Source organism: Berghia stephanieae, chromosome 7, assembly GCF_034508935.2.
Source record: "Berghia stephanieae isolate SIO BIC M18660-M18661 chromosome 7, UCSD_Bste_1.3, whole genome shotgun sequence".
NCBI classification, from domain to species: Eukaryota; Metazoa; Mollusca; class Gastropoda; order Nudibranchia; family Aeolidiidae; genus Berghia; species Berghia stephanieae.
Genome location: NC_088366.1, coordinates 55753737 through 55778736, shown reverse-complemented (window position 1 = coordinate 55778736; position 25000 = coordinate 55753737). Strand labels below are relative to the sequence as shown.

General features: G+C 35.3%; 1 protein-coding gene across 8 annotated transcripts in view; it reads left to right on the top strand.

The window, feature by feature from the left end:
* The window catches only part of LOC144977521 (acetylcholinesterase-like), a 148720-nt gene that overhangs the window by 35413 nt on the left and 88307 nt on the right, over nucleotides 1-25000 (top strand). The window contains exon 1 of one of the 8 annotated variants that reach the window (XM_078922824.1): nucleotides 13840-14014. The exons of 6 other annotated variants lie outside the window; for them this stretch is intronic. The gene's annotated coding sequence lies outside the window, so the exon portion shown is untranslated. Of the gene's footprint in view, nucleotides 1-13839; nucleotides 14015-25000 lie in introns of those variants that run through there. One more of the 8 variants, XM_078922827.1, reaches the window with a different exon arrangement.

The window sequence follows — 25000 nt, the reverse complement described above, 5'->3', positions numbered from 1 at the left end:
CATTCAGTGATTAATTAATTAACAATGCATGGTAATGGACGGTATACGTAATGGACCAATATCATTAGTGCTCTGTGACAGTTACTACGTCAGGTCACCTTACACTCCGTCTTTGGACTGCATCTTTCCATCTGAGTAGCCATTGCTTCAACATCTGGAGGAACAGATAAGACATAATGGCTAGATTAGGAAAAGCACGACATTCATTTATCACCCTCAGACCTATATGGAAATCAACAAACCTATCACTGAAAAACAAATGTGACCCTTCGCCTCAAAACGGTATTAAGTCAGGTTGGTTAAGATGTTGAAAATTGAATTTATAGCCAGAAATATCAGAATTGTGTTGAGTTTATATGATTTATTGAGGAGAATGGATACCATATTTTAAGGTGCTAATGCCAACAAACTATTTTTTTTTTACCAGTTTAACATTTACTTCGGCTTTTAAGCATCTGGTTCGTCCGACATTACACCGTTTCGAGACGATGGGTCACAAATTCAGAATATATCTAACACTAACGTAAAAGCAGTCCTTTTGTATGACTCAGAAACAATACTTTTTGTTTTTAAAAAAAACCTCAAACCTTCCCAAACAGATGTCTTTGAGACAAACTCATTATCAGATGGCCTGAGAAAATAGGTAATAAAGTCTTGCGGTTAACCCTCTCCTGGCCAACTATAGGAAAATCGTCACATTCTTTACGATACAACCAACATTTTTATTATTCAAATTTCGTTTATACATCATAAAATTTAAAGAAAATGATTAGAATGCTGTAGAGTATGTCTTGCTAAAGAAATTATGTATCGGAGGAACTTAACTCCTATTGTGTTTGAGTGATAAAAATATAATTTTGTGTTAGTTGGATGTGAAGTTTTGGGGAAAATCCTGAAAATGGCTGGTAAGGTGAGAGTTAAATGCTGGACATTATGAAATTAGCAAACAAATCTCGACAAGAAAATGGAAAACCAACAATGGACATTACGAGGCAAGGTGTGGACTGAAACTCTCATGGAAAAAAGGAAGGTTGGGAGGCCAAAGAAAACATGGAGAAGGTCTTGTGAGGAAGAGGTGAAGTTGGCTGGAATGTCCTGGGGAGAGATGAAGTAGAAGAAGACAAAGAACATAATACGGTGGAGATGTATTGTTGAAGCCCTATCTGCGTTCCACAAGGAATGTCAAGGATTAAATAATGAAAAAAGGAAAAATGGATGGGTTACGTAATGGACACAAGTCAATAGTTCTCTGTGATGCATACTCGGTCACCTATAACTCTGTCTTTGAGCTGTACTTTTGCTTTCTGTACAAATCTATCCATGTTTATACAATTAGTAATAAATTTATTAATAACTAATAATAATGCATGGGTGGGATGCGTAATGGACCCGTTCAATAGTTTTCTGTGATACATACTAGGTCACCTCTAACTCCGTCCTTTGTTTTCTGCAGATATCTTTACGTGTACATTGAGCGATTAACCCTCTCCCTACCACCTACAGCAAAATCGTCACATTCGTTACGACGCAATATACGTTTTTCTTATTCAGATTTATTGTGTACATCACAATGAGATTTGTTTAATTAATAAGAACATAAAGGTAGTTGTTTTGTAGAGACATTGTTTAAATTTAAAATATCAATTTTTCTGCTGGGTAAGCCTGCCATTTTTGGGAAAATACTGAAAATCATCGATAAGGAGAGAGTTAATTAATTTACAATGAATGATAATGAACGGGATACGTCATGGACCCATCTAATAATTAGTTATCTGTGATACCTACCAGCCTACCAGGTCATGCCTAACACCGTCTTTGAATTGCAACTTTGATTTCTGTGGACATATTTACGTGTACAGTAAGAGATTAATTAATTTACAATAATACATAATAATGGATGGGGGTACGTCATGGACCCATCTCATCAGTTCTCTGTCATACCTACTAGGCCACCTCTAACACCGTCCTTGAACTCCATCTTTGTTTTCTGCAGATATCTTTACGTGTGAATTTAGATATTAATTAATTTACAATACATAATAATGGATGGTTTGCGTAATGGACATATCGCATCAGTTCTCTGTGATAAATACAAGGCCACTCCTGTCACAACCCTTGAACTGCACCTTTGTTTTATGCATGCAGATATCTTAACGTGTGCATTAGAGATTAATTAATTTACAATAGGGAATGAGATTAGCGGAAGAGTAGCGTCCCTTGATTGGACGTCACCCATAGTCTGCGGAAAAGTTATTAGAGAGAGAATGTCATGCTGGTCGTGTGCATGCGTCTCTCGTCCTCGCTTCCGGTGAAAGCGGCTTGAGACACTTCAAAACCAAATCGACGTTCTCTCTGTCAGGTGACGTCCAATCAATGGACGCTACTTTCCGCTAATCTCATTCCCTATACATAGTAATGAATGGGGGCGCGTATTGGGCCCGTCTATTTAGTTCTCTGAGATACTAGGCTACCCCTAACACCGTCCTTGAATGCACCTTTGTTTTCTGTGAATATCTTTACGTGTACATTAAGAGATTAATTAATTATGGATGGGGTACGTAATGACCCCATCTCATTAGTTCTCTGTGGCGATACCTACTATGTCATCCCTACAACTCCATGACTTGTAACTAGCAGAACTGATTACTGCGATACTCTTCAACAGTCGTAACGTCACTTGATTCCTAATGACACATGGTAACTTAGTAACACTGGCTCTAAACTATCGGAACAATGGCGGACGCCCGTATGGAATATTTCCCCGGCGAGCATAAAAGCGTATCCAGAGGGAAAAAAAAAAACACATAAATTTGATCATGTTTTGACTTTTACACATTCTGATCACAAGGCATATGAAAAGTTCTAGCCAGCATGAAGAATAAAAAGTAATGATTTTCTTTGTTTAGAACCAAGATGGCCGCCGTTGCCGGGCGGCGTGACATCAGACTACTGAATCCAATTCCCTTATTTTTGGTCTTGAAAAGCTAATGGGGGATTATCTATATTTAATTACCTTTCCATGTGCTCGAGGTCATTGGTCACATGGTAAAGTGTGCGTGCTCAAAATGACACACATAGTAAAAATTGTTCACAGTTTGACAAAAATCCAACGTCACAATTGGTCATTTTGCTCAGCATGACTCATGGGTATGTTTACAACTTTTATAAACAAAGCAGCCTGTTTACATTCATTGAGAAATGTCCAATTGTTTTACAGCAACAAATCATGTAATCGACGACTAGGTTGGACGAAAACATGAATATAGATAGTTCTCATTTTGATGGGGGGGGGGGGGGGTTGTTTTGCTGTTAGTTTTGTGTTTTGGTCCGTTATACTTCCGGATGGCAATGTTTTGAGCCTCTTAGCCAATCGCATACTATCTATAAGTGGACAATAAACCGGATATAAAAGGGTGACTGCGGGGGAGAAGGGTTAGTTAGGTACCCAGGTGCTACTCCTATTTATAACCAGTTAACTTGGCGTACTCTGGACAGAAAAAAAAAAAAAAACGCATTAAAAAAAATTTGGCCAGAAAACTCGTCCTTCAAATATAAATCGATTTAAAGGAGCCTCACCCTGGCAAAAAAAAAAAAAAAAAAAAAAAAAAAATCCAAAAATCTGAGACCTCGCGAGGATTTCTTATAGTCTTAGGTTTAACGGTTTTTTGGCAAAAATGAGGTCGTTTAAATTGATTGGTATTTGAACGACGAGTTTTCTGGCCAAATTGTTTATAAGCGTGTTTTTTCAGAGTACGGTTAACTGGTTAAATATGAATATATATATTATATATATATATATATATATATATATATATATATATATATATATATATATTATTATGCCCTTTTCGCCACGACATCATAAGATATCGTCGCCTCGGCATTCCATGAAGGAATATAGATAATTCATCAAACAAGATGTCTGATGTCAACAGGAATCACCCATGTTTTCCAAATGAGCAAATTGGGGGTTAATAATCTTGCTCAAGGAAAAAAAACGAAAGTGCCTGAAGCGGGGCTCGAACCCGGGACCTTCCGGATCACAGTGCAATGTCTTTACCAATCGGTTAATATCCTATATGAACCATCTAACAAAAAACATTGACGTCAGATCTTGGAAATTGTGACGTCATACTCAAGACTATTTTCTTCTCTATTTGTAAATTACATTAATAGCGGAGAGTTTAAAAAAAAACAAAACAAAAAAAAAAAAAACAAAAAAAACCCAAAAAACTGTAGCATTTCTATAGTGCAATATCCACTAAAGGTGCTCAAATCGCTTTACAAACGGTTCCTAACCAACAGCAATACCTAACGTGTATAACGAGAAATGACGCCTGCTATGCGATATTACAAAATTTTTTTCGGACAGAGACAACGCTGTTAACGGCCTGGTACATATTTTACACACACATGAGTACGGTGAAAGAATGTGAGTAAAAAGCCTATTCAAGGACTCAACTATGCGCTACTCGAACAGAAGGGGACTTGAACCCTGGGCTTTCCTGTCCGAAGGCGAGTCTCATGCCACTGACTACACCACATAGCCGTACAATAATAGAAGCTTCAATCTAATTTACGAATACAGATGCTGATACGGACTTTTCGGGTTTCCCCTTTGTCAACAAAACACAATGAATGAGGCACGAAAGACGCGAAGCTTTCATCTCTCATTCTTCTAATTCCACTTATAATATATATATATATATATATATATATATATATATATATATATATATATATATATATATTTATAACAAAACGGTATTAGGGTCGTGTTCTGTCTGTTCCTGCTCTATATTATTTTTAATATCCAAATACTGACCATCCAGGCGTTCAGATGTCAAACCCTACTATAAGAGAAGAAGTGAGTAGGAAAGTGCCAAAAGAAGAGAATAAAACAAATTTCGTGGCGGTGATGGGGGTTTGAACCCGCGACTTTACTGGTACGACAATTCCGCCTGGCCGATGAGAGCGTGACTCTACCGTATGACCTATCCACGATCCCTATACTTTCTACATGCTTGAAATGTCGTCTAGTTAACTCACTCGATCCTAGAGATTTTTGCTACTTATCAAAATGGGGAAAAATGTATCCAAAATGGGCATGTACATGTAGATTGCTTTATTCAACTATCATTAACATGTAAATATTAAAAATAATATTAACTTTGATACTACCCTATAGATAGTATGCAGATGACGTCACTCAGGCCTTTGTTATTGTTTTTGCCATCCGCGTTTGTGAGTTGTTCTCACTAAACTGTATTAACCAGACTATAAACGTTCATGGTTACACAGAGTTTGTGCGTTGGTCCGTTATACTTCCGGGTGGCAATGTTGTGAGCTTCTTAGTCAAGTGCATACTATCTATAATTTGTCTCAGAAAAAATGTAATATATAGGCATGGAGTAAAAGTAACCCCGGGTATATTACGGATATAGTCGTTGTTAGGGTTGAGTGAGTTGACCATTATGTATGTAAGAAGGGATTATAAGATTATGAACCAGTAAACTGTCCTTTACTCTGGACAAAACTCGTATTTAAAAATTTGGCCAGAAAACTCGTCCTTCAAATATTGATCGATTTATATGACTCTTGGAAAAAAAAAATCCACACTCTCAAACCTAGGATTTTAAGGAAGACCTCGCGAGGTTCCATGGTTGAGAATTTTTACCAAGGTGAGGGTTATTTAAATAGATCGATATTTGAAGGACGAGTTTTCTGGCCAAATTTTTAAATATTAATTATTCCAGAGTACGACAGTTCACTGGTTTACAAGCCATAATGTTGAAAATATTTTTGTTGTCGAGCGTTGACATTCTTCCATTTAAGACCTATCCAGCGACTTATGGGGATATTTTCATGGTTAAGGGGGCTTAGAAAGGAATAAGGTTTTGTCTTTGTGAGGGAGAGGGAGAGAGAGAGGGGGGGGAGGGAGAAAGAGAGAGAGAGAGAGAGAGAGAGAGAGAGAGGGGGAGGGAGAAAGAGAGAGAGAGAGAGATAGAGATAGAGAGAGAGATAGAGAGAGAGATAGATAGATAGATAGATAGAGAGAGAGAGAGAGAGAGAGAGAGAGAGAGAGAGAGAGAGAGAGAGAGAGAGAGAGAAAGACTTTATTTTCATGACATCTGCTGTTGCGCTGCACACTTAATGTACAAAATACTTCTTTTTTTTAAATTTGGACCAGAAAAATTTAGTATATTATTATTATTATTATTATTATTATTATTATTATTATTATTATTATTATTATTATTATTATTATTATTATTATTATTATTATTATTATTATTATTATCTTATTATTATTATTATTATTATTATTTATTATTATTATTATTATTATTATTATTATATTATTATTATTATTATTATTATTATTATTATTATTATTATTATTATCATCATTATTTTTATTATTATTATTATTATTATTATTATTATTATTATTATTATTATTATTATTATTATTAATATTATTATTATTAATATTATTATTATTATTATTATTATTATCATCATCATCATCAACAACATTAAGTCCCATTATCATCATCATCATCATCATCATCATCATCATCATCATCATCGTGTTCATCATCATCATCATTATCAAATGCTGGGTTGGTGCAAATAAAATAAATAAATAAATAAATAAATAAATAAATAAATAAATAAATAAATAAATAAATAAATAAATAAATAAATAAATAAATAAATAAATAAAAGAACAGAAATACTGGGTAACCTTGAAAACGATCAATAAGATTTCTCATCCAATGAAAATAAGATAATCCCACCCACGAATCCTATTGAAGCTAAAATAGAATCGTTCATCCTTCTATCAACTGTCATTGTTCATAATAGACGTCAACTTTGACTTGTCAAAATTTAATCATGCACATTTGTTTTGTAGGGTTTGTTGTTGTTTTTTTTAATTTGAGGGTAACATGATAATGACGTACATACAGTCATACAGTATCGATAGAATGAAAATGTTGCTGCTTGAAGCTCGAAGGAAAAAAAATAAAAGATAAGTATTGAATTGTCAATTTGTTAGACGAAGACAGATACTGTGGACGTTTCGGGTTCAACGCGCACAAACTCCTCGAAGTTTGTTGACAGGCCAGCCGTCATGCTTAAGCTCTATTCTCAACATTAACACTTTCTAACACGGAGACAATGGGCATGATCTATAGATAGTTTGCGCTTGGCGAGGAAGCTGATAACATTGCCATCCGGAAGTATAACGAACCAACACACAGAACTATGTGACCTTAAACGTTTATAGTCTGGTAATACAGTTTAGTGAGAATTACTCATAAAAGCGGATGGCAAAATGCAATAACAAAGGCTTGAGTGACGTCATCTTCGTTCTATCTATAGATAGTATGCGCTTGGCTAGGAAGCTCATAACATTGCCATCCGGAAGTATAACGGACCAACACACAAAACTATGTGTAACCATGAACTTTTATAGTCCGGTTCATTCAGTTTAGTGAGAAGTGCTCATAAACGTGGATGGCAAAAACAATAACAAATACTTGATTGACGTCATCTTGGTTCTATCTTTATTATATTTCCATATGCTCGAGGTCATTGATCACATTGGAATATGTGCTCACAGTGAACCTAATAGTGAAAAGTGCTCATAGTTTTTGAAATATCTATAATCCCGATTGGCCATTTTGTTCAACTTGACACATGGGTATGATTACAACTTCATAAACAAAGCAGCGTGTTTACATTTATGAAGAAATATCCAATCGTTGGACAGGAACAAATCATGTGATTGATGACTTGATTGGACGAAAACGTTAATATAGATCGCTCCCATTGAGACATTGAGTAAGATCCAATATATGAGTACCTGGCCGTTGTCAACTTTGTCTCTGCACGAAAAAATATGTAATATTATTATCGCCTAACATGCGTCATGTCTCGTTCGACACGTTAAGTGTTGAGGTTGGTTCGGTACCCTTGTCAAGCGCTTTGAAAGTGTAGAGGAAATTGCTCAAGATTGCTTTTCTTTTTTGTTTGTTTTTAGATTTATTATCCCCGTACTCATGCTATGCGTTTTGGTAAAATACTCACAATATCCGCCAGTCGGATATAACGTACATACCAACACACAAAACCATAGTTTGATCAAATTGAGTGAGAACTAATAATTTAAATGGATGTCTGAAAACAGTATCAAAGAGATGAGTGACGTCAATTTCGTTCCTTCTATAGAATTAAAGAAATTGACGTCACTCAGTTCCTTGTCATTGTTCTTAGAGAGCCATTTTGGTGTGTGATTATTTTCTTTAAAACATACTGTATTCTTCTTCTTCTTCTTCTTCTTCTTCTTCTTCTTCTTCTTCTTCTTCTTCTTCTTCTTCTTCTTCTTCTTCTTCTTCTTCTTATTATTATTATTAATTAATTAATTAATTAATTTCTTAATTGAGCTTTATATAGTGCAATATCCACTAAATGTGCTCAAAGCGCTTTACAAGGGGTCCCTGGTCAACAGCAACATTTAACATGAAGGACGGGACATGCCGCCTGTTAGGCGTGTTTACATTTGTTAAGAATTATCCAATCGTTGGACAGCAACAAATCATGTGATTGATGGCTTGGTTGGATGTATAACGAATAAAGATCGCTCCCATATGGCGCACAACCAGGAACTCAGAAGGAAGAGGTCAAATTAATAATGGGCACGATCTATATTACATTTCCATGTGTTCGAGGTCAATGGTCACATTGCAAAGTGTGCTCAAAATGACCCACATAATGAAAAATGTTCACAGTTTGAGAAATATCCTACGTTACAATTGGTCATTTTGCTCAGCATGAGTCGTGGGTATTTTTACAACTTTCATAAACAAAGCAGCGTGTTTAGGTACATTGAGAAATATCCAATCGTTGGACAGCAACATATCATGTGATTGATGACTAGGTTTGATGAAAACATGAATATAGATCGTTCCCATTAAGTATTATTTAAATTTCATATTACTACACTATTTCAAACAACCCAGAATCATTTAATGCTAAGCGACGCTACTTAACGCAACTTTGTTATGAATATTATCCTCACGGAAAATAGAATGAACATACCATTACTGTAAACATTTAAAAGTTTGAGAGTCATGTTTTATTGCAAACGATGAAAAGATCAAAGGAATGCGGCATTGTATGCAAACTGTTTGGATTATTATTACTATCGGTATTCAAAATTCATAACGTCACTTTAAATAATATTTATATTATAAGCCCGCGTGTAAAAGAACAAAAAAATTCCCCAAAAGACCAAGGCACGACATTTCGTAACTAAGGAGGAATTTGCGATATTCCGTACGCACGCCACTTGGATCGGATTATATGGATAGTTCGAAGATGAGGTCACTCAGGTCTTTGTTATTGTTTTTTTGCCATCCGCGTTTATGAGTAATGCTCACTGAACTGTATTAACCTGACTATAAACGTTCATGGATACACACAGTTTTGTGTGTTGGTCCGTTATACTTCCGGATGGCCATGTTCTGAGCTTCTTAGCCAAGGGCATACTATCTATACGGCTGGCGGATGTTGTGAGCTTTTTACCTATCAACATAACATCGATAACGTACCAACACACAAAACTATGTGTAACCTTAAACGCTTATAGATAGTATGCGCTTGGCTAAGAAGCTCATAACATTGCCATCCGGAAGTACAACGGACCAACACACAAAACTGTGTGTATCCATGAACGTTTATAGCCACATTAATTAATACAGTTCATTGAGCATTACTCATAAACGCGGATGGCAAAAAACAATAACAAAGGCTTGAGTGACGTCATCTTCGAACTATCTATAGTCTAATTGATAGAATTGATTGAGAACTGGTCATCAAAATGAATGGCTGTCTAAAAACAATAACAAAGAGCTGGGTGACGTCAATTTCGTTCCTTCTGTAGTCTGGTTGATAGAGATAGTATGCGCTTGACTAAGAAGCCCACAACATTTCCATCCGGAAGTATAACGGACCAATACACAAAACTGCGTGTAACCTTGAACTTTATAGTCTGGTTAATACAGTTTTTTTTAATACAGTTTTTATACTCATAAACGTGGATGGCAAAAAGCAATAACAAAGACATGAGTGACGTCAATTCCATGCTATCTATAAATAGAATGAAGTTGACGTCAACCGGTTCTTTGTTATTGTTTTTTTTTTTTTTTTTTTTTTTTGTGTGCAATCCAAGTTTTTTAGGAATTCTCACTTAACTGTATTATCAAGACTATTCTTCTTCTTCTTCGTTCCCGTCACGTCACATGGTCAGTCCGGTCTGGTGAATGAAGCCCACAGTGGTCCTGAGGTCGTCCTCACTGCCGTGCAGCTTCTTTGAGTATGGGGTTGGATCAGGCCAGAAGTTCCTTCTCAACTGGTTGTACCTTGGACATTCCATTAGGACATGATGTCCATTTTCATTTTCAAGTCCGCAGTCACATTGTCCAGAGGCACCTGCTCTGGACATCCTCCACATATGTTCCTTTCACTGGTTGTGTCCAGTTCTCAGTCTGAAGATGATGACCTGTTCCTTTCTGTCGAGCACCTTGATTGGGTCATTCATCAAGACTATAAAAGTTCAACGTTACACATAGTTTTGTGTGTTGGTCCGTTATATTTCCGGATGGCAATATTGTGACCTTCGTAACCAAACGCACAGCATCTATAGATAGAATGCGCTTGGCCAAGGAGTTCACAACATTGCCATCCGGAAGTATAACGGACCAATACACAAACTCTGTGTAACCATGAACTTTTATAGTCTGGTTAATACAGTTTAGTGAGAACAACTCACAAACGCGGATGGCAAAAACAATAACAAAGGCCTGAGTGACGTCATTTGCATACTATCTATACTTTAGTGAGAACAAACATTAAAATGGCTGTCTGAAAACAATATCAAATAGCTGGGTGATTCAATTTCGTTCCATATATTTTTAAAAAAATGCTTTTTGTCAGAGAAAAGCAATATAATATTCTGCCGTACTCTGGAAAAGCCCATATGTTACCCTTCGCCTCAAAACGGTATTAAGTCGGATTGGTTAAGATGTTGAATATTGAATTTATAACCAGAAATATCAGACTTTTGTTGAGTTTGTATGATTTATTGGGGAGATGAATACCATATTTTAAGGTGCTAATGCCAACAATTTATATTTTTGACCAGTTTAACATTTACTTCGGATTTTAAGCATCTGGTTCGTTCCGACATAACACCGTTTTGAGACGATGGGTCACATATTTAAAAATTTGGCCAGAAAACTCGTCCTTCAAATATCGATCGAATTAAATGACTCTCATCTTGGCAAAAACTCTCAAACCTTGGACTTTAAGGAAGTCCCGGCTTTGAGAATTTTTGCCAAGATGAGGGTCATTTAAATTGAGCTCTTATATAGCGCAATGTCCACTAAATGTGCTCAAAGTGCTTTACAAGGGGTCCCTGGTCAACAGCAACATTTAACATGTAGGACGAGACATGACGCCTGTTAGGCAATATTACAATTTTTCGGACAAAGACAACGCTGTTAACGGCCAGGTACTCATTTTACACCTGAGTGTGGTGAGAGAATGTGAGTAAAGAGCCTTTTCCAAGGACTCAACTCGAGGTTCGAACCCAGGACCTTCCGATCCGAAAGCTAGTGTCATACCACTAGACCACATAGCCGCACTTTAACTCGATCTATATTTAAAGGACGAGTTTTCTGGCCAAATTTTTTAAAATGCGTTTTTCCAGAGGACGGCAATATTGTGATCTTCTCTTAAAATACTAACGAAAGAGTGAAAGTGGAAAGGCTTCGTATGGGAACAAAACAGACAATGGACGTTTCGGTTACAAACCCTTCGTCAGCACAACAATACACAAATAAACGTGGAAAACAAATAAAATATAATGAAAAATAACTTGTATCCTCTGTAACCACCACTGAGTACAGACGATACAAGTTATTTTTCATTATATTTTATTTGTTTTCCACGTTTATTTATGTACTGTTGTGCTGACGAAGGGTTTGTACCCGAAACGTCCGTTGTCTGTTTTGTTCCCATACGAAGCCTCTCCATTTTTCACTCGTTCGTTAGTATTTTACGATCACCGGCTTCAGGCAGCCCAGCCCCTACCGTTTTCTACTCTGATCTTCTCTTACAAGTTTCAGGAAAAGGTCAAAGTTTCGTCCACCCTGTCTCAACTGGTAACCGCAACAACAACAGCGCGAGAGAAGAGAGCGGGGCGGGAAATCTTACAGCCGAACCACCGGCCGGTCGCTTCTTCTCGCTCGCCCCGCGCGCCTCGCCCAAAAATGCCCCCACGGCACTTCGCCTTTTTTACTAATAATTTCCCTCCTCTCTCTCTCTCCATTCATCCATCCATTCATTCATTCATTCATTCACTCATTCTTTCATTTATTCATTCACCACCCCACCCATCCATCCATTCATTCAATCACTCATTCATTCATTCATTCATTCATTCAATCTTTTGTCGCGTTTTATCACCATTGAAACCGGGCGGCGAATGAAAAATAAATTACTTTTATTTAAATCTGGAGCGTGTAAAAACTAACAACATTATCATAACATAACAAGATTCCTTTCGGATAACACTCGTGCTGTGTTTTATTATTATTATTATTATTATTATTATTATTATTATTATTATTATTATTATTATTATTATTTCTTTATTTTTTACACCGGTGTGTATGTGTGTATGTGTATGTGTGTTATGGTTTAGTATTGAATATCCCAGTGAGTGTCACCATAGGACTCGATATGGAAAATCCAATTTTATACTCTTGAAATTAATAGTGCTGAGTGTGCCATATCTATATATCTATATCTTTATTGTTATTATTTTCAATTTTCATTCCATATTCATTCCATATGATTCGGATTATGAATTTATTGAAGCGATTCCTTGGTGTTATTATAAAATAATATTCATATAATTTGTGGCTTATCGTCTATAAACGGTGTTATATCGTCGGCGTCGGGGTCGGGGTAGACGACCTGACGTAAATAAAACAGCTTTAATAAAACAAACAAACAAAAAAAAAACAAAACAAAAAAAAACAAAAAACAAAACACAAAAACATCATCTAGCTACCAAACCAAACACGGAGCGTTTCGGGCTCAAAGCCTTTCATCAGCCAACACCAGCCTTCTCTCCCCCCCCCCCCCCCCCCAAAAAAAAATAATTTAAAAATCATAAATATATTAATTTACTTATTTTGTCTCTGCTGTCGATCTGGTATTAAGGTATCTATTGCATTTATGTATTTATTGTTTTGGTAGTTTATTTTTGTTGGGGTATTTTGTTGTTGTTTTGGCTGTGAGCCCGAAAGGTTCCGATATTTCTTTTTTTTTTTTTTTTTTTTTTTTTTTGTATTTTATCGTTGTATTTTGAAGCTGGTATTTTCAATTTTGTTAATAGTATTTATAGTTTTGACTATAAATTCATGTTTTGTTGGCTGAAGAAGGGTTTTTGAGCCCGAAACGCTTCGTGTTTGATTTGTTTTTTTTTTGTTTTTTTTTTTTTGTTTTTCTTTGTTTTTTTAAAGCTGTTATATTCAGTTTTTTTTTATTTCTTTTAAAAAATATAGTTTTGACTATAAAGTCATTGTTCAGTTCCAATATTATAACTCCTACATAGCTATTAATACCCTTTCGAGACTGTGGTTACCTATAATATTTCATTGGATATGGTTGGTTTATTATGCAAGACGACGATATTATACGTATATTCTTTGATTCGAGATATAATGGATATATAATTGGATATGCTATTATATATATATTAAATATATATGTGTATTTTTTAAAATATTTTAGGATACATAATAAGTTCATTCGAATGAGATTGTTACAGGAATAATTTATAATTTGACGAACTACGTACGCCCGACAGTTCCGTGAGAATTGAGGACGAGATAGATAGATAGATAGATAGACGTTCAGAAGTTTTCAGAGAGAGGTAAGTTATCTTATCTTATCTTATCTTATCTTATCTTATCTTATCTTACTAAAGGCTTAATACACGAATTATCATTTAAATGTCTTATAGATAGTATGCAGATGACGTCACTCAGGCCTTTGTTATTGTTTTTGCCATCCGCGTTTGTGAGTTGTTCTCACTAAACTGTATTAACCAGACTATAAAAGTTCATGGTTACATAGAGTTTGTGTGTTGGTCCGTTATACTTCCGGATGGCAATGTTGTGAACTCCTTGGCCAAGCGCATTCTATCTATACAATATTTTATAATTACAGAATCTCATATAGATAGTTCGAAGTTGACGTCACTCAGGTCTTTGTTATTGTTTTTTTTTTTTTTTGTGCCATCCACGTTTATGAGTAATTCTCACTAAACTGTATTAACCAGACTATAAAAGTTTTGTGTGTTGGTCCGTTATACTTCCGGATGGCAATGTTGTGAGCTCCTTAGCCAAGCGCATACTATCTATAGCTTGCATTGTATCATTCACAGACAGTTTCACACAACTTTGAATGTTAGGAAAAATATATCAATACGGCAATGTAAAATCGAAAAATACTATCGTAGAATAGTGGTAATTGAAAATTGGTCATCATCGAATGAATCAGGAATGTACAAAGTTCATAGTACAAGGGAATAATAATGACAAAAATAACAATGAAAGCAACAACGATAATAATCATACATAAGTCTCTGTTAAATTATCATGATTTAACATTGTTTCAGATGTCATGCATTTTACTTGTCAACATGTACAAACCAGTCTACAAAATCTAGTTAGTTACAGTTTGTATAGATAGTATGCGCTTGGCTAAGAAACTCATAACATTGCCATCCGGAATTATAACGGACCAACACACAAAAATATGTGCAACCATGAACTTTCATAGTCTGGATAATACAGTTTAGTGAGAATTACTCATAAATGTGGATGGCAAAATACAATAACAAAGACTCGATTGACGTCAACTTCATTCTATCTATTGTTGATCATGTCTCGATCTACGTGTTACGTGTTGCTATGCTGTTCGCCAGGGTGGGACGCTTTGTAAAGCGCTTTGAGCACGTTTACTCGATATTGCGCTATTATATAACGCCCAACCTCTCAAGTTAGTTTTTTTTAATTGATGCTACGCGTTTAGGTAAAATACTCACAACATCCGCTAGCCATATTTTCATTACAACAAACAACGAGCCCATAAGGATTTGGGTTATCAGACCCACAAATAAGTGGAGAATATTTTGCGTTGATTGAGAGTATTTCCATTATAACAAAATAATAATAATAACAATAATAATATAATATAATAATAATAATAATAATAATAATATAATAATAATAATAATAATAATAATAATAATAATAATAATAATAATAATAATATACTAATAATAGATAATAATATAATAATAATAATAATAATAATAATAATAATATAATAATAATAATAATAATAATAATAATAATAATAATATAATAATAATAACAATAATAATAATAATAATAATAATAATAATAATAATAATAATAATAATAATAATAATAATAATAATAATAATAATAATAAATAATAATAATAATAATAATAATAATAATAATAAATAATAATAATAATAATAATAATAATAATAATAATAATAATAATAACAATAATAATAATAATAACAGTAATAATCAAGAATCATCGTGAGTAAGGAGAGAATAATTAATTAAAGCCTCAGAATCCGGGATCAGAATCACCAATCTCAAGTCTTCAGCGTGATTTGAACTTCTGGCCTTTTGTACAAGAAATATAATAAAAGGCTGCCTCTACAACTATGCCACATTATACTGATTGACCTTTGGTTTGGATCCCATCTGTCGCAAACCTGGCCTGGAGGTGGAGGCGGAGACATGCGTGAGGTGGTAGACAAAAAATGTGACTCACTGTTTCTAAACGGTATTATGTCGGGATGATTAAAATGCTGAAAATGGAATTTGTAGCCAGAAACATCATGCTTACGTTTAGTGTATATATTTTATAGAGGAGAAGGAATATCATATTTTACTGTGCTAGATACCAACGTTTCATATTTTTGACCAGTTTACTATAATTTGACTTTTTACCATCTGGTCCATCCCGACATAATACTGTTTTGAGACGAGGGGTCACAAATGTGACTCACCGTCTCTAAATGGTATTATGTCGGTATGACCTGGGTGCAAAAAAAATTGAATTTATTGACAAAAACATGAAACTTGGGGTTTGTTTCGATTTGTTATGTTAGAGAATGAAGACAATTTCTCACAATGTAAAAGCTCAAAAAATGGTATGTACTATCAATTTAATTCTAAAGTCACTTTTCGGGGTCCAATTCATTCCGACATAATACCGTTTAGAGACGACTGGTCACAAATATAACAGACATGTTTTATGTGCACATCGTTTTCTTTTTAAACATGCGTTCAGTTATAAGACCTGCTTATATGTACACGTTGATCAAGGTTAGTCTGATTCGTGCGGCGATGTAGTCTAGTGGTATGACACTCGCTTTCGGATCGGAAGGTCCTGGGTTCGAGCCTCGCGCTCGGCGCATAGTTGATTCCTTGGAAAAGGCTCTTGACTCACATTCTCTCACCGTACACAGGTGTAAAATGAGAACTTGGCCGTTAACAGCGTTGTCTTTGTCCGAAAAAATTGTAACATCGCCTAACAGGCGTCATGTTCCGCCCTACATGTTAAATGTTGCTGTTGACCAGGGGCCCCTGGTAAAGCGCTTTGAGCAAATTTAGTGGATATTGCGCTATATAAAGCTCAATTTTTATTCGTAGAATTGAATTATAAGATTAGCTTAGAAAAAAAAATGTATGTTTTAAAAGATGCAATAAACAAAAATGAATATGATAACAGTTTAACCCTCTCCTTACCAACTACAGGAAAATCGTCACATTCGCTACGATACAACCAACATTTTTATTATTCAAATTTCTTTTGTACATCATAAAATTTACAGAAAATGAACAGTGTGTTGTAGATCATGTTTTGCTGAAGAAATTATGTATCGCAAGAACTTACTGCTATTGTTTTTAAGTGATAAAAAATCTATTTTTGTGTTAGTTGGGTGTGAAGTTTTGGGGAAATCCTGAAAATGGCTGGTAAGGAAAGGGTTAAAAAAAAAAGAATAAAATACCCAACACGTAACGTGTCGGGGTCAAAACAACTCTCTATGTCACATTATACTGATTGACCTTTGGTTTGAATCCCATCTGTCGCAAACGTGGTGGTGTGGAGGTGGAGACGACATGCATACCTTTAGGTAGACAGAAATAACATGTTTAGTGCATATCGTTCTCTTTTTAAACATGATGCAAAACAACAGTATCATTATCCATCCAGCCCCAAAAGATAGTTCGAAGATGACGTCACACAGGTCTTTGTTATTGGTTTTTTTTTTGTCATCCGCGTTTATGAGTAATGCTCACTGGACTGTATTAACCTGACTATAAACGTTCATGGGTACACACAGTTTTGTATGTTGGTCCGTTATACTTCCGGATGGCAATGTTATGAGCTTCTTATTCTGCCATGCTGTACTCTGGTAAAAAAAAAAATCAATATTTGAAAATTTTGCCAGAAAACTCGTCCTTCAGATATTGATCGATTTACATGACCCGGCTTTGAGAGTTTTTTTTTTCTTGTTGTAAAATTTAAGGCTCTCTGTCGCAGTGTGATTCCACCCACCAGTCTGTCAAAAAACGCCAGGAATAATGAAGATGTTGCTGCTTGATCTGATGCTCAAAAAAAAAAAAAAAAAAGAAAAAAAGAAATAACGATAAGGATTGAATTAATTGTATGCTTCATTCAATTTATTAGACGAAGACATAATATTATACTGTGGACGTTTCGGGTTTCCCTCTGTTATCAGCAAAACAGGATGACTGAAACACGAAGGAGGAATGAGATAATGTGTGATAGTGGCGTTGTTTTAAGGTGAATATAACGTGCGGATGGATGTTTTAGGCGCTATATAAATTCATTATTTTGTTTACGATACATTTATTATTATTTTAATCGACCGATATTTAAAGGATGAGTTTTCTGGCAGAAAATTTTGAAATGTGTTCGATTTCCTGTTGTTTTTTGTTTTTGTTTTTTTTAATGTTTTTTTTTTTAAATTAGAAAAGACCCAAGACGCTTCGCGATCCACTGGTTAGGTCGTTCGCTATACTATTTTTATGATATCCTATCCGCCCTAAGTTTAGACATAAATAAGGAATTTCACGCATCGGTGTTCCAAAATAAAAAAAAAAAATGAAATAAATAAGATTATTTTTGTGGATTATACCGCTCTCCTCCCTCCCCCGCCCCCTCCGCCTGTTAGGCGATATTATATTTTTTTCGGACAGAGACAACGCTGTTAATGGCCAGGTACTCATTTTACACCTGAGTACGGTGAGAGAATGTGAGTAAAGAGCCTTTTCCAAGGACTCAACTATGCGCCGACGTCACCCCGAATCGATCTATGTCGATTTGTGTGTGAACCGAATAAGAGCTCTACCAACTGAGCTATCGGGAGGCCCCCACCTCTGTTCAACATGACATGTTATAAGTTAATCTGTCTGAAAATCCAATAGTAGAGAAAGCCCTATACTGCATGAAAACAGGGAAGGCAAATTGAATAGATGGGGTGTCAACAGAAATGCTGCAAGCACTGGGTGAATTTGGTGTTGATGTGATAACGGACCTTATGAATGAAATATACGTGTCAACGCACATCCCAGAAGACCTTCGCACTTCTATCTTCATACTGCTACCCAAGAAAGCGGGTGCAATTGAGTGTTCGGACTACAGAACAATCAGTCTTATGTGCCATCTACTGAAACTCCTCCTGACAATAATCCTGAAAAGAATCTCATCAAAAGTAGATCGTGAGATTTCAGAACAGCAAACTGGATTCAAAAAGAACAGTGGCACCAGGGAGGCAATTTTCGACTTAAAAATCCTGTCAGAAAAATACTTAGAGGTCCAAAAAGACATATATGCCTGTTTTATCGACTACTCAAAGGCATTTGATTCTGTTAGTCATCAGAAACTTATCCAGGACCTTGTGGCAATAGGTGTGGAAGAGAATGATGTGGCTCTAATCGCTAATCTGTACTGGCAGCAAAAGGCTCAGATAAAAGTGCAGGCAGATACAACAGATGCAATTGAAATCAAGAAAGGAGTGCGCCGGGGATGTGTTATGTCTCCTTGTTTCTTTAATTTATACACAGAGTCTATTTTTCGGCAAGTAGAAACAGCACACGGGTTGAAGGTTGGTGGCCACAACATCAACAATCTACGTTACGCTGACGATACTGTCCTGTTGGCGGAAAGTAAGGAAGACCTACAGAAGCTAATTGTGAACGAAGAGAGTAAAGAAAAGGGGATGTTCATGAATGCGAAGAAGACAAAAACAATGGTGATAACAAAAAAGAAAGAGCCCATAGACATAGATATAGAAATAGAAGAGTGTCCAGTGGAACAAGTAAAGGAGTTCACGTACTTGGGGCAGTTGGTAACATCCGATGCAAAGTCTGACAAAGAGATCAGGAGACGAATAATGCTGGCCAAAAATGCGTTCATGAAACTAAAGCCAATCCTCAACAACACAAATATCTCCATCAGAACACGAATGAGATGCACCAAATGCTATGTGTGGTCCATTTTCTTTTATGGTTGTGAAACGTGGACACTAACCGCACAGACAGAACAACGTATTGAAGCTTTTGAGATGTGGACGTACAGAGAATACTGAAAATACCTTGGACAGCAAGAAAAACAAACATCGAAGTCCTCGACCTAATGGGCCAAAAACAAAAAAAAACTTCTTTTGACTGTGAAGCACAAAAAGCTGTCATATTTTGGACATATGCCAAGACATGATAGTCTCGAAAAAAGGATAATGGAGGGAAAATTGAAGGAAAGAGAGGCAGAGGAAGACAAAGGAATCCTGGACAGATGGCATCAAGGAAGCTACAGGACGGCGCATGGCAGACTGTAACGAGGCTGCAATGGACCGTGAAGGATGGAAAGCCATGACATCCGACCTCTGGAAAGAGATGGAACCCGGGTAAGGTAAATTTCATCAGTTGGTTGGTTCAGATCTTCAGATATTATATATATATATATATATATATATATATATATATATATATATATATATATATATATATATATATATATATATATATACAATACTGTTTAGGTACGATAGGTCACATAATATCGATCTTGGGCCACAAATCAATTTAGGGTTTATTCACCGACGGGTTCAAAGTAACTGGCCTTAATCCGCTGAGATGATAAAAACATAGATCGGGTTTTGTGTGCCGAGAAAAGACTTAAATGGGTGGATAAGGAGATAAGGACGCCCTCACTGCTCCACAGGCCGGACCATTGATTTGTTATTTTTAAAAACAATTTCTTAGTTGTTGTTTTTTTTTTGTTTTTTTTTTCCTATTTCTTTTTTCAATCGACAATAGTTTGTTTACCGCTCATTTGAACAAATTGGGTAATTCCATTTCTTGTTTGTTGACAGCATAATGTAGTAAACTGTTTTTTCATATGTCTGTCTCTCTCTCTCTCTCGCTCTCTCTCTCTCTCTCTCCCTCTCTCTCTCTCTCTCTCTCTCTATATATATATATATATATATATGTATATATATATATATATATATATATATATATATATATATGTGTGTGTGTGTGTGTGTGTGTGTCTATAGACTATCTATGTATCTATCTGTTTATATCTATCCATCTTTCTATATATCTTTTCATCTATTTATATGTCTATCCGTTTATCTAGCGATCAATCAATTTATCTATTTACCCATCTGTCTGTCTGTCTGTCTAATTGTCTGTCTATCTATCTGTCGATATATATATATATATATATAAATATATATATATATATATATATTTATATATATATATATATATATATATATAATCAATCAATCTATCGATCTATCTATCTATCTATCTATATATCTATCTATCTATCTATCTGTCTATCTATCTATCTATCTATCTATCTATCTATCTATCTATCTATCTATCTATCTATCTATCTATCTATCTATCTGCCTGTCTATCTATCTATCTATCTATCTATCTATCTATCTATCTATCTATCTATCTAACTGCCTGTCTATCTATCTATCTATCTATCTATCTATCTATCTATCTATCTATCTATCTAAGGATAATAATTATATCATTTCAGAACAGATTACTTATTGAAGACTAGAGATCCGATCTTAAAAGTTTAAATTCAACTTACGACTGTTCCCATCTGTTGCAATCTTAACTAACTCGAGATTCGGCCTTCAACACTTCAAGTGCAATTGTAAATATTTTGCTCGCTTCATTTCATTTTCCAATTATTGAAAATATTCTTCACAAATTAGAGTAAAGTCAACGTGTACTTATTTGCAGGTCTGATAAGCTAAAATTGTTATTATCTCTTTGTTATAATGGACATGCTCTTAAACCAACTCAAATTTTTTAAAACTGGCCCCTTATTTAGTTTGGTTATTTAGACCTGTAAAATATATTCATGTCGAAAACCCCCCTCGATAGAAATGAAAAAAAAGAGATACAGAATGAGACACAGTTCCTTGAAACGGTATCAAGTTGGGGTCTAGGTTCACATACTATATACAGGTCTGTTAGCCGAACGCAAATATGGATTTGATAAAACGTTGTTGTGGACGATATTATTATTATTGTGGTCTGTTCGTTTGAGAGCAAATCCATTACAACAATAAACGCCAATAACAATTTGGGTTGTCAGACCTGTAAATCAGTATACGTCAGATTGGATCAATTTGATGCTATTCTTTTTTATTTTTTTAATAAGAATATGAAATTTATGTAACATTTTTTATGTCCTATAGAGGACAAGATAAGCATAACTTCAAATAATAGACTAAAATCTCATATTTCTCCTTAAACTAAAAGAGACATTTAGGTAAAGTTTTTTATGTCCTATAGAGGTCAAGATAAGCATCACTTCAAATAAAAGACTAAAATCTCATATTTCTCCTTACACTAAAGAGACATTTAGGTAAAGTTTTTTATGTCCTATAGAGGTCAAGATAAGCATCACTTCAAATAAAAGACTAAAATCTCATATTTCTCCTTACACTAAAAGAGACATTTAGGTAAAGTTTTTTATGTCCTATAGAGGTCAAGATAAGCATCACTTCAAATAAAAGACTAAAATCTCATATTTCTCCTTACACTAAAAGAGACATTTAGGTAAAGTTTTTTATGTCCTATAGAGGTCAAGATAAGCATAACTTCAAAGAAAAGACTAAAATCTCATATTTCTCCTTACACTAAAAGAGACATTTAGGTAAAGTTTTTTATGTCCTATAGAGGTCAAGATAAGCATCACTTCAAATAAAAGACTAAAATCTCATATTTCCCCTTACACTAAAAAAGACATCTATGTCGGAGACAATGTGTCCTTTATTCGCAGGTCTGATAACCCAAATTTTGATGGGTTAATTTATTGTGATTGAAATATTATACTCTTACAATTTGACACATGATATCAAATGTGACCATTCGTGTCAAAACGGTATTAAGTCGGGATTAACCAGATGCTAAATAGCCAAAATGAATGCTAAATTGGCCAAAAATACGGATCATCGGCATTGGTACCCTGAAATATGATATTCATTCTTCTCGATAAAACATACAAACTCAACCCAAGTCTGATATTTCTAGCTATAAATTCAAATTTCATCATCTTAATCATTCCGACATAATACCGTTCAAGATAAGCATCACTTCAAATAAAAGACTAAAATCTCATATTTCTCCTTACACTAAAAGAGACATTTAGGTAAAGTTTTTTATGTCCTATAGAGGTCAAGATAAGCATCACTTCAAATAAAAGACTAAAATCTCATATTTCTCCTTACACTAAAAGAGACATTTAGGTAAAGTTTTTTATGTCCTATAGAGGTCAAGATAAGCATCACTTCAAATAAAAGACTAAAATCTCATATTTCTCCTTACACTAAAAGAGACATTTAGGTAAAGTTTTTTATGTCCTATAGAGGTCAAGATAAGCATAACTTCAAAGAAAAGACTAAAATCTCATATTTCTCCTTACACTAAAAGAGACATTTAGGTAAAGTTTTTTATGTCCTATAGAGGTCAAGATAAGCATCACTTCAAATAAAAGACTAAAATCTCATATTTCCCCTTACACTAAAAAAGACATCTATGTCGGAGACAATGTGTCCTTTATTCGCAGGTCTGATAACCCAAATTTTGATGGGTTAATTTATTGTGATTGAAATATTATACTCTTACAATTTGACACATGATATCAAATGTGACCATTCGTGTCAAAACGGTATTAAGTCGGGATTAACCAGATGCTAAATAGCCAAAATGAATGCTAAATTGGCCAAAAATACGGATCATCGGCATTGGTACCCTGAAATATGATATCCATTCTTCTCGATAAAACATACAAACTCAACCCAAGTCTGATATTTCTAGCTATAAATTCAAATTTCATCATCTTACTAATTCCGACATAATACCGTTTTGAGACGGAGGGTCACAAATGATGATAATAAAACACCCAGATATAAATAGCGGGACGATGAGACAAAAAAATCATCCGACCGAATCGCACTATTATCAAAATGGGGAGGCCTTCCGAAAGCTCCTACATCCCCAGTATTCTTGTTCTAGTATGGGGTTTGGGAGGATGGGGGAGGGGGGGGGGGTGGACTTTTTTTTATATAATGTTCTAGTAGGGAGTTTGGGAGGGGGGACCCTTTTAAAAAAAAAAAGTTTCCCCCCTCCCAAACCCCCTACTAGAACATTATAAAAAAAAACCAAGCATACTAGGGATGGAGCAGCTTTCGGAAGGCCTACCTCAAAATGTGTTGTGGGTTGTTTTTTTGTTATGTTCTCATCAATTTTAACAACTGAAAGTAGTCCTTTAGAGCCAGTCAGCTCATGGAGCCGGAGTTTATCCCGGTTTCTATAGCTTCAAAGGACAAAAGCAATTATTTTTTTACTACACTTCTGATAGGACGCTAGTCTATCGCAAAGTACCTACTAACTTTCCGCCAGATCTAACATATCCAGCTACTCGATCACTGCAGGGTGGACAGGGGGATCTTACAAAAAAAAAAGATGTCGACTACACCCGGGATTGATCTCCGTCCCTTTGCGTGTGAAGCGAGTGCTCTACCAACTGAGCTATCGTGACCCCATTTATTTATTTATAATTTTTTTTTTACAACAATAAATGGCAAATATATATGTGGTCGGTGCTTTAAAAAAAATCTTATCCTGCGGTTTGTCAAACATGATTGTGACAAAAGGCGAGAGTCATGTGTCATGTGATTATTGTGTGTGCTTGAAAAGGTTTGTGGGCCAGGATACGGTTAAAGGCAGCGTGACCTCAAGATCAGAAAAAACCTCCAGCCACCAATTAACCACCTTTTTCAACATTAAAGGGATTTCCCGGTAGCTCAGTTGGTAGAGCTGTTGAGCTTTTTAAGCTTTGGTGGAGCTTTTAAGCTTTTTTGAGCTTTTTATACAGCGCAATATCCACTAAAGTGCTTACTTGCTTACGTGCGGCTATGTGGTCTAGTGGTATGACACTCGCTTTCGGATCGGAAGGTCCTGGGTTCGAGCTTCGCGCTCGGCGCATAGTTGAGTCCTTGGAAAAGGCTCTTTTCTCACATTGTTTCACAGTACTCAGGTGAAAAATGAGTACATGACCGTTAACAGCGTTGTCTCTGTCGAAAAAAAATGTATTATCACCAACAATCGCCTTGTCTCGTTCTTCATGTGTTAAGTGTTGCTGTTGGTCAGTGACTCCTTGTCAAGCGTTTTAGTAGATATTGCGCTATAGGGAATGAGATTAGCGGAAGAGTAGCGTCCCCTTACAGAGAGAA